Raw genomic sequence first — 11,330 nt, forward strand, 5'->3', positions numbered from 1 at the left:
GTGGGTAGCTTTGCACCAGGGCAGTTTGCCTAAGCAGGAAGAAGATTTCCTGAAATTCCTTTCACCATACACTTCTGAGTAAGAAATGGACCCAGGATAAATTTTCACAAGACTGGGAAAGGAAGATGTGGAGCCTGGGCCATGAGTTCACAGAGTGCTGCCGTAGGGCAGGCATTATTCTAGAGTACATACCGAGGCAGGAGGTGCTGTTCTACCTTCTAGGCACAAGACAGTAGCTGGGCCTCCCGCTATTGTTGAGTGTCCCCTTTCAGTGTCCCTAGCTGTGACTTTCGATTGGTGACAAAGGGTGCCGCATCTTACTGTAGGTCACTCACACTGTAGAAGCTGAAGGCTTGGAGGTAGAGGAGTTGACTCTGCTTTCATTCTGGTTTTATTGACTGGCTGCTTTGCAGCGCTGGGGATCGAGCTCAGAGGGGCTCTGCTGTGGAGTTACAGCCTCAGCCTTCTTTATATTTCAGACAGGGCTCCTGATAGTTGGTGCAGGATGGCTGTGAGTTTGTGCTCTCCTGCCTCAGCCTTCCGAGTAGCTGAGGTGACAGGCATGCTCTTTCTGTCCTGGCATAGTGGTGCCTTGGGCTCCAACTTGACCTTGTGCCTTCCCACGCGTCCAGCCTGACCAAATAAGAAGTAAAAGCTGGTCATGCAAAATTTAGTTTTTTAAATTTTACTTATTTGTTGTTTTAATTTAGGTATGTATAATAATCACATTCATTATACAGAGTTTGTGTTTGTACATGATATGCCTTGATTCATTTTTTTCATATTTTCTTTCCCATCTTTCAAACCTCCTTCTCCTCCCTGTTCATAAAGCTGTTTTTATTTTATCCTTTTCTCATTTTTTTCCCTTCCTTCCTTTCCCTCTCTCCCCTCCCTAGTTCTCTTTTTTCTTTTGGATAGTTTCTTGCTATTTCACAATATCTATTATACATTTTGTTTTTCATTTACAATGTCAGTTTCTCATACCAGAAAGATAATGTTACACATGTGTGCCTTATTTATTTCCCTTCTGATTATGGCCTTAAGGTCCATCCATTTAGCTGTAAATGTCTTAATTGTGTCCTGTTTTATAGATGAGTAACACTACACTACATATAAAAAACCAGCATCATTTCCATCCATTCATCAGCTAATGGGTATTTGGGTTGTTTCCAAGATTTAGCTATTAAAAACTGCCACTATAAACATGGATGTGCATATATCTCTGAGATATGATGCTTTTTAATCTTCTGGAAAGATAGTCAGAAGGAAAATAGCTAGGGCAAATGAGACCTCTAATCCTATTTTTTTGAGAATCTCTGCACTGATTTTCACAGTGGTTGTACCAGTCTACACTCCCATCAAAAGTGGAAAAGGGCTTCTTTTTTCCTGACAGCCCCTCCAGCATTTGCTGTTGGTTGATTTCACGGAAGCCAGTCTTTCTGGAGGCAGATGGAATCTCAGTGTTGTTTTATTTTGCATTTCTTGAATGGCAAATAACATTCAGCATTTTTTCACACTTTTATTTACCATTTGTACTTCTGAGAAATCTGTATTCATTTTAGATGACCATTTTTGGGCTGACTCTTTGAATTTAGGGGATCTGATTTTTTTGTTGTTGTTTTTCTTTATATGTTCCAGGTATTAGTTCTTTGTCTGAAGAACAGCTGGCAAATTTCCGCCCACTCTATGAGCCATCCTTTCATTTTGTTGTTGGTTTCTCTTGCCGTGCAAGAAACTTAGATTAGCAAAAGCAGTTCAGCAACAAAGGCAAGTCAGAGGGCGTTGCACTCCCTGACTTGAAATAATACAGCTGAGCTACTGTGACAAAAAGGGCATGGTAGTGGCCAGACAACAGACCTGAGGATCAGTGGAGCAGACTAGAAGATGTAGAAACAATTCCAAATGCACTCAGATATCTGATTTTTGACAAAGGGGCCAAACCCATTTTCTGGAAGAAGAATAGCCTTTTTAATAAATGATGTTAGAGAAACTGGCTTTTCACATGCCAAAGACTAAAACTAGACCCATTTCTTTCACCATGCACTAAACTAAAATCAAAATGCGTCAAAGATCTAAATATTAAAACAGAACTCTAAGTCTGCTAGAAGATAGAACAGATAAGACTCTGGAAGGCAGAGAAATAGGCAAAAACCTTATGAACAAAACTCCCACAACGTAGGCATCATCACAAAGAATGGACCACTGGGATCTCATCTTATTAAAAAGCTTTTGCACAACAAAAGAAATCATACAAAACTTGATGACTAGCTCCCACAACTGTGTAAGTCGAATTCTTTTATCATTATCATTTGAATGAGCCTGCGTTTTCTGACTGAACCCTGAAATATTGAGTGTGAAGATGGTGAGAGCAAGGTTATGGCTTTTAAAAAAAAATTATTTGGTACAGGGTTTTGCTGCACAGCTTAGACTTGTAGTGTTCTTCCTGTCTCAGCCTTCCCAGGGCTGAGATTATAGGTGTGTGCTATCACGCCCAGTTTCAGTGGATGGCTCGATATGGGGCCAGCACAGCATGCAGTACTGGAGATTGAACCTGGGTCCTTGCACTTGCCAGGCAGGTGCTTAGACTGCCAAGCTATCTCCCTGGCCCATGGCTTTCTTATTTAGTATATTGTTTCTAGTACCTGGGAAATAGTAAAAGCTCAAAAAATATTTTTGAATAATGCAAGCGATTTTTTAAATGGCTTAATTGAGGAGACTTGGGGATTCCTTGGATATAGAACTGAGGGAGAGAAGGATAAAACTAGCAGATTTTCTCCTTTGGCAATAGGGCGAAGGTGATGCCTATACTGAGAGGGGGAATCCAGGAGAGAGAGCACTTGGGGTGTACTTTGCAGAAGGATCTACCCAGGAAAATACTGAGTTGAGTGAGATGCAAGATAACTTTTGTGCAGTAAACTTGTGTTCTTAGAGACTTAGAGATTTCATAACCTGTAGGACAGAGGCCAAGCTGAACTGGTGTGAAGGAAAGCTACTGTGAGGGCGAGAAGATAAAATGAGTTCAATTTTGAATGTGCTGGTTTGAGAAGACTGTGGGATATTCTTTTTCAGATACGCAGTAAACCAAAATTCAATTTGAATATCAGGTGAGGGGCTTGGGCTGAAGATTTAGTTTTGGGAACTGCCTATATAAAAGCAGGACTTGCAATAATAAGCAGAGTTAAAATAATTTAAATGTGATTCAGGGACCAGACTAGCTGTGAGGGACCAATATTTAAGTCTGGCAGCAGAAGAGATGCTTGCAAAGGACCTTGAAAGTAGTGATCAGTGACCTGACAGGTGAGCTGGGAGCAGGGGCTGCAAGCACAGGGCCATCTGTGGGGCACAGTGGGTGAGGAAGGCAGTGCGGAGTGAGAGGAGAGGATGGAGAGAGCCAAGCAAGTGTCGGAGTCGGAGAGTGGAGGCTGCTCGCTCTTGAGCTTAGCTGTGACTCCTGAGGGATTTAAGATGAGAGTAAGGGAGAGTGGGAACTGGACAGAGAATTGTTGGGATGGAACCACAGGGATTGCTATTTTAGAAGGAAGACATTCTTTTTCTTTTGGCAGAACCGAGGATTGAACTCAGGCCCTTGCACTTGCCAGGCAAGCGCTTATTCTACTGAGCCGTCTCCCTGGCCCTAGAAGGAAGATGTTCTGATGGTGATAACATTTGGGCATTGGTCTGGGAGTGGATGGCTGAGGTGGGGGTTGGAGTTTAAGGTGACTGGAGTTGAGATCAAAGAAGTGGAAGCCAGGATGTAGGAATATATTCACTTGAACACCATCACATTAAGTGAGATAAGTCAGGCACAGACGCTTAAATACCCATGACTTATCTTATATGAGAAACCCCAATTATAAATAAAGAGCAAAATAGATAGACAATAGGAAACAGGAAGACAGGTGTTATGGTTTGTGTCTAGTTGTTCCCCCAAAGCCTCGTGTAAGTTGTGGGGCAGATGCAGCTGGAGGAGCAATGGGTGGCTTGAGGGGCGGGGCTGGAGGACCAGGGCGGGGCCAGGGGCGGGGCCAGAGGACCAGGGCGGGGCTTGAGGGGCGGGGCCAGAGGACCAGGGCGGGGCCAGAGAGGCATGAGCCATTAAACTGGCTCGCCTGTGCTTTCTGAGAGATGTGAGGAGGGTCATCCTGGACGCGGCAGCACCCCAGCCTCTCCTCCAGTGTCTTGAAACCTCCAGGAACTGTGAGCTAAATAAATCTTTCCTTCCCTCATTTTGAGTGTCAGGTATTTGTCCCAGCAAGGAGAGAAGAGTAACTAATACAAGAGGTCTTTCTCAAATGGGAAGGGGATCAAGAGACGGAATGAGGGGCCAAGTGGAGAGAAAAGACATGAAAAAGAGTTAAGGTATGGTATGGTACACTCCACCAAGGAATGTAAACATTAGGTACTGCGGACATGGATTGATAAAAAACAGGGATGAGGGGCACTGTGTGGGCACAGATTGCCCAGCAGTGATGCTAACATGATAGCCCAAAGTTCACGATAGACATGAGTGAAATGATAAAATGACAAGGATAAAGAGCAGAGGTTGTGGTTCCTAGAAGATGTGAAGCTTAAAGGAATGTGGGGTGATTTATTCACCCAGCATTTAGTAGCAGGTCTCTACAGCAGTGACCTGGAGTATTGGTGAAATGCAATTAGGGGAATCATCCATGGCTGCAGTGGTGTGTGAGGCAAGGGAGAGAAAACATTTTCAGGTGAAAGGGTAGCATTTGGAGCAGTCTAGATTTCCCCACTCATCTTTAACTCTGCCTCATGATTTAACCTTCTGGGTGTGTTACCTGGAGTCTTACCAGAATCTTGGTGGGTATTGTGTCAGTCTCCTTTCCATTGCCGTGATCAGGCTAAGTGAGAAAAGATGTATTTTGAACGACATTTCCAGTCCCTGGTCTACTGGCTTCATTACCCTGGAACTGTGATGAGGCGGAACACTGTGGCCAAAGGACATCGTGGAGAGAGCTGCTCACCTCATGGAGCACAGGAAGAAGGGTGGGGGAGAGAGGAGGAGGGAGACAGAGAGAGAGAGAGAGAGAGAGAGAGAGAATATGACAGAATGTGCTGTGCTAGCAGGCTGTTGGGAGCCATGGAAGATGGGAAAGTGGTTAAATGTGTGAAAGCAGGACCAGGCCTCAGTGCCGGCAGCAGTCAGGCTACCTTTGTCCTGAGAGAAGCATCCTACCTGGTTAATGTTGGCTACTAGTCACTAGGCAACCTTGTGTCATGTGTTACGACCTTTGCAAAGGTATAAACATCCATACTGTTGCTCTGGGGGTCACTTTGCCAACTGGGCGGACGGGCCACCACCTCACCCAGCTCTTGTCGTCTTGTCTGTCTTTCCCTCCTTCCTGCCGCTATTCCTCCCCGAGTACAATGGATCACACTGAGAGACCAACAGATCCCTATAGCAGGTTTCCTTCTCGTTTCACTCTTGCTTCTTAGGGCACCCCAGCCTGCTGCATGGTGCCCCCCATATTCACGTCAGCCACTCTCCAACAGTTTCCCCACAGGTCAGTCTTCTCTGTAAACACCCCCAGAGGCACACCCAGAATTGTGGGTTAGCGATTTCCTATTTATTTCCCAATCCAATCAAGCTGACAAGATCAACCGTCACAAGTGTCAGTATCTTGTAACAGCTTCCCAGATCCCTATGTGCAGTCAGATTCCAAATCCACTGATTGGCAAGGATGCTTGCGTGGAAAGAGATTTCAATGCTGACGCTAATATATGGGTGCTGACCGACCACCTGAACTGGAGTGGCATGAGAGGGGCATCCCCAGGGTGCAGGGAGTTCTGATTTACACAGCTGGGGTTCTCGGCTGGCAGCAGGAAGAAAGTGCTCAAGAGCAAAGTCTCGAGACTGCCTGCAGCTGCGCTGCTGTGCAGGTGGCAGCTGCACAGGGGGATGCAGGCCCCGTGTCAGTTCCGGCTGGGCTGACTTCTAGAGCTCTGTCTTCAGACCTGCGTGCCACACTGCAGATGGACCATGAGGAACTGGGGCTTTTGCAAGAGGACAAACAGGATGAGGCTGAGATCAGGAAACCACATCGTGCTAGGAATAAAAGCAGGAACCAGAACCCGGGAGAAGGAAAAGCTTCGGGTGGCTCTCATAGCTGGCACTGAATAGCTCTAGGCCTGTCAGGCAGAACCATTAGATTTAATGTGTTTAGCTGCAGAACATGAACACAACATTAGAAATTCAAGAGATTTCATCTCAATTTAAAGGGGGACACTTCATTTAATTAGCTTCTATTACACCTTGAAAGTCTCCAGTCAAGCAGGGCATTAGGCTAGTGATTACCAAAGACTCGGTGATAGGATCTTTACATGGTTTTATCAAATTACAGCTCTACTCTGGGTAGAAGGATGATGATATTTAGGATCATCTAGTCTTAAGTTCTAGAACATTTTTTGATGTGAATATTAAAGGTAATTAAAACCCCAAGCGCCTTAGTGTATGTACCCATTATGTTGGGCAAGATAGGATCTAGTATTATACTATGGAAGTATAAGGAACAGCAGTGAACTATTCAAGCTGAATTTTTTAAAAAAATTAAGGACTTGCTTTCTTCAATATTTGCATTAATAGAGCTGTGTGTAGACCCTAAGAGTTTCATAACAGCCTGTTAGGTGGCCCTAGCAATGTTTCTATTTAAGTGAGTCAGTTTACAGGAGGACAAAGTTAAGGCAGAGAGAAATCTCTGAGGCTTGGGGAAGGTCACAGCGTAAGTCAGCATTGTGACCAAGAACACGCCCCATCCTCAGCTGACACACATGTGTCTCTTGCAGCGAGCCCAGAGTGAATGCGTAACACAAAAGCCCCATTCAAGTGGTGATCTAAGGCAGGTGACAATACAGGAAGAAGGTGGGCTGTGTTCCTTAGGGCCATAGGTACATACAAGCTTGTATTGTACTGCTGGACTTTGTTTTGTACCAGGGATTGAAACACCAAGCTATAGGCCAGCCCTTTTATTTTTTATTTATTATGTTTATTGGTACATTTTAAATATACAAGTGATCACATTCATCATAGAGAACTTGTACCTGTACATAATATAACTTGATTTTTTAAACCATTTCTCTACCCTCTTTTCCTGTCTTTATTTACAGAAGCTTTGTTTGTATATTTTCTTGTCATTTAAAAATTTTTTTCTTAATTTTTTTTTAATTTTTGGCAGAGCCGGGGATTGAATTCAGGCCCTTGCACTTGCCAGGGAAGCGCTTATTCCACTGAGCCATCTCCCCAGCCCCATCTTTCTTCTCATTTTTTTAAAAAAAATTTTCTCTGTCTTCCTGTCGCAGCCCCCATTAACTTTCCCATTTGAACACTTTCTTCGTATTCATACTGCATAGCGTACATTTTTGGTCCTTATTTACAGTTTCAGTTTCTCATGCCAGAGAAGCAATGTGGTATTTACACAATTGGGTCCAATTTATTTCACTTAATAGTATGCTCTCAAAATGCATCCATTTACCTAGAAATGTCTCAAGTTTATCCTTCTTTATGGCAGAGCAATATTCCATTGCATAAGAAAACACATCTTCTTTATCCATTTGTCAGTTGATGACATTTAGATAGCTTCTAAGCTTTAGCTATTACAAACTGTGCCGCTATAAACATGGTTGTGCTTATATCTCTGTGGTACAGCGGTTTAAGCTTTGGGTGACGATTCCAAGAAGAGGATTACCACAGTCAAATGGGACCTCTAATCCTAGTCAGTCAGTCTGTCTGTCTGTCTGTCTGTCTGTCTCTCCCTCCCTCCTTCCCTCCCCCCCCCCCTCCTCCTCTCTCCCCCCTCTCTCTCTTTTTCTCTCCCCCTCTTCTTTGTACAGGGATTGAATTCAGAACCTTGCAGTTTGCCGGGCAGGTGCTTAAGCCACTGAGCTATCTTCCTGGCTCTAATCCTAGTTTTTTGAGGAATCTCCACACTGATTGCCACAGGGTTGCACCAGTCTACACTCCCACCAATAGCAGAGAAGGGTTCTTTTTGCCCCACAGCCTCTCCAGCATTCGTTGTTGGTTGACATCTTTACAATAGCCATCCTTTCTGGGGTGAGATGGAATCTTAGCATTGCTTTAATTTGCATCTCTCAAATGACCATGAGGTTGAACAGTTTTCCATATATTTATTTGCCTTTGTATTTCTTCATCTGAAAAGCGTGTATCCATCCCAGATGTCCATTTTTAGATGGAGCCTTTAAATTGGGAGGGAGGAGGTCTAAATTTTTAGATTCTTTACATGTTCCAGACATGTCCTTTGTCTGGGGGACAACTGGCTAAATTTTTTTCCAACTCTTCAGGTTGTCTTTGCATTCTGTTGATTTCCTTTGCTGTACAAAAGCTTGCTAATAGGATCAGATCTCAGTTGTTGATTCTTCGTAATAGTTACTGTTTGATCAGGGTTTTGTTCATAAAGTTTTTGCCTATACTAATGTCTTCAAGAGTTCTATCTATTCTGTCTTTCAGCAGATTTAGAGTTTCTGTTTTAATATGTAGGTCTTTGATTCATTTTGATTTTAGTTTAGTACATGGGGAAAGACATAGGTCTAGTTATAATCTTTGGCATGTGGAAAGCCAATTTTTCCAGCACTATTTACTTAAAAGGCTTTCTGCCAGTGAAAGTATTTGGAGCCTTTGCCGAAGATAAGGTAATTAGGTATGTCTGAAGTTGTTTCAGCATCTTCTAATCTCTTCAGTAGATCCTAGGGTCTGGTTGGTTGGTTGGTTAGTTGATTGGCTGCTTTCTTTCTTTATTTCATCAATTTTTTTTTAAAGCAGCTTTTAGTACAATTTCAAGTCAGGAATAGTGGTGCCCCTGCCTGGCCTTTGTTGTCCAGAATTACTTTTGCTATTCTAGGTCTCTTCTGCTCCAAATGAATTTTAGGGTTGTTTTTTCTAATTCTATGAGATATGCTGTTGAACATCTCAACAGGATTGCACTAAACCTGTATAACAACTTTGGGAGTGCAGTCATTTTCACCATATTGGTGCTTCCTACCAAAGAGCAAGGGATAGCTTTCCATTTTGTGATATACTTTCAATCTCATTTTTCAAAGCACTATAGTTTTCTTTTTTCTTCCTTCTTTTTTGTGGTACTGGGGATTGAACTCAGGACCTTGCACTTGCCAGGCAAGTGCTTATTCTACTGAGATATCTCCCCAACCCCTTATAGTTTTCAATATAGAGCTATTTTACTTTCTTCATAGACTGATTCCTAGTTATTTCATTTTTTTGGGATGCTATTGTGAAGGATGGGATTCCCCTAATTTCTCTCTCAGTGAATTTCTTATTCATATACAGGAAGGCTATTTATTCTTCAGTGTTGACTTTGTACACTACTGAATTTGATTATTGAATCTGTAAGTCTTGTGGTGGTGTTCTTAGGGTCTTCTATGTAGAATATCGTATCGTCTGTAAATGATTATACTTTATATTGTTTCTTTCCTATCCTTTTTATTTCTTTCTCATCTAATTGCTCTGGCTAATATTTCTAGCACTGTACTGAATAGGAGTTGTAACAGTAGACCATCTGGTTGTGCTGTATAGCAAAAGGGGCAAACACAAGGAGGCAGAGCCACTGTGCCAGCGAGCACTGGAGATTTGAGAGAAGGTCCTGGTCACTGATCACCCAGATGTAGCAAAGCAGCGAAACATCTTGGTCCTGTTGTGCTAAAACCAGGGCAAGTATGAGGTGGTGGAATGCTATTACCAGCGGGCACTGGCCATCTATGAGGGGCAGTTGGGGCCAGACAACCCGAATGTGGCTCAGACCAAGAGTAATCTGGCTTCCTGTTACCTGAAGCAGGGCAAGTATGCGGAGGTGGAGACCCTGTCCAAGGACATCCTGACCTGAGCACATGTGAGGAGTTTGGGTCTGTGGATGATGACCACAAGCCCATCTGGATGCATGCAGAGGAGTGGGCAGAAATGAGCTGGAGTTGGCAACATGAAGATGCTGCACCCTATACTGAGTACAGAGGCTGGTACAAGGCTTACAAAGTGAGCAGCTCCACGGCGAATACCACCCTGAGAAACCTTGGAGCTCTGTATAGGTGCCAGGGAAAGCTGGAGGCAGCTGAGACCCTGGAGGAGTGTGCCCTGCGTTCCCAGAAGCAGGGCACAGACCCTATCAGCCAAACCAAGGTAGCAGAGTTGCCTGGGGAAGGAGATGGGAAAAGGACTTCCCAGAGGGGCCTGGGGACAGCGTGAAATTTGATGGCGGTGACGAGGCTGCTGTGGCTGTGGAGTGGTCAGGGGATGGCAGTGGGACTCTGCAGAGGAACAACTCTCTGGGCAAGATCTGAGATGTGCTCTGCAGAAGCAGTGAGCTCCTGGTGCACAAGTTCCAGGGGACTGAGCCTCGGTCCTCTAGAAGCAACATGAAGCAGGCAGCCTTCTTGAACTACCTGAAGCAACCCAGTGCTGCACCCCTCCAGGTATCTCAGGGCCTCAGTGCCAGCACCATGGACCTTTCTTCAAGCAGCTGACATCGACCTAGTGCCCAGGGCTGCTGCTGCCTCACAGCCCCACAGCATTCCCATTGCTCAGACTCTCCACCGCAAGGGGGGACAGTAACCCGAAGCCTGCTCCTGCCTGCAGGGTATTGGCCCCTCCTCAGGAACCCTCTTAGGAAGGACCCTCAGAACACCCCACCCTGGGGTCCTGTAGTAACTCACTCAGAGACCTCCACAGTAGGCAAGATGCTGCTGGCCTTGCTGCAGGAGGGTTTGTGGCCAGCCATGCCACCTCTCTTGGCTATCCTGTCTATCCTTCCCCCTCTCCTTGGCTGTCTCACTTCAGGTCCACGTATTTTACATTTCTTAAATAAAAGAATCAGGTAAAAAAAAAAAACACAAAACAAAAAAAAATTGAAGAGTGGATAAAGAAGATGTGATATTTTTACACAATGGAGTATTATACAGCTATAAAACAGGATAAATTTGGATCTGTTGTTGGTAAATGGATGCAACTAGAGAACATACACTTAAGTGAAATAAATCAGACCTGCATGTGCAAACATTGTCTTGTCTCCTTAGTGTGAGAATCTAAAAGAGAATATGGAATCGGAAGGATACAATTGCCCTTTTCCTGGGGAAAGGAAATGAACTTATTCAAAAAGAAAGAGTTACTGAGTTGAGAAGGACAGAAGAGAGAGAGATGGAGGACAGAGATGTCTAGGTATGTAAACAGAATTGTTTGGACAACTGTACTGCGGATTTCTGCTGGTCTGTGGAAAGGCACAAATAATGCTTAATTTCTTTTGTCTCCTTTTTTTAATTGTTTCTCCTCTTAATTATTTATATATTTCTTTTTTTAT

General features: G+C 44.0%; 1 pseudogene across 1 annotated transcript; it reads left to right on the forward strand.

Moving 5' to 3' along the window:
* The first annotated feature begins 5,739 nt into the window (after window positions 1–5,739).
* LOC101571370 lies at window positions 5,740–10,500 on the forward strand (annotated as a pseudogene). Its single transcript, XR_002822271.1, has 2 exons — window positions 5,740–6,112; window positions 9,523–10,500. The product of XR_002822271.1 is annotated as a kinesin light chain 4-like (transcript).
* The last annotated feature ends 830 nt before the right edge of the window (window positions 10,501–11,330 follow it).

The sequence above is a fragment of the Octodon degus genome, unplaced genomic scaffold, assembly GCF_000260255.1.
Source record: "Octodon degus isolate 3935 unplaced genomic scaffold, OctDeg1.0 scaffold00084, whole genome shotgun sequence".
NCBI lineage: Eukaryota > Metazoa > Chordata > Mammalia > Rodentia > Octodontidae > Octodon > Octodon degus.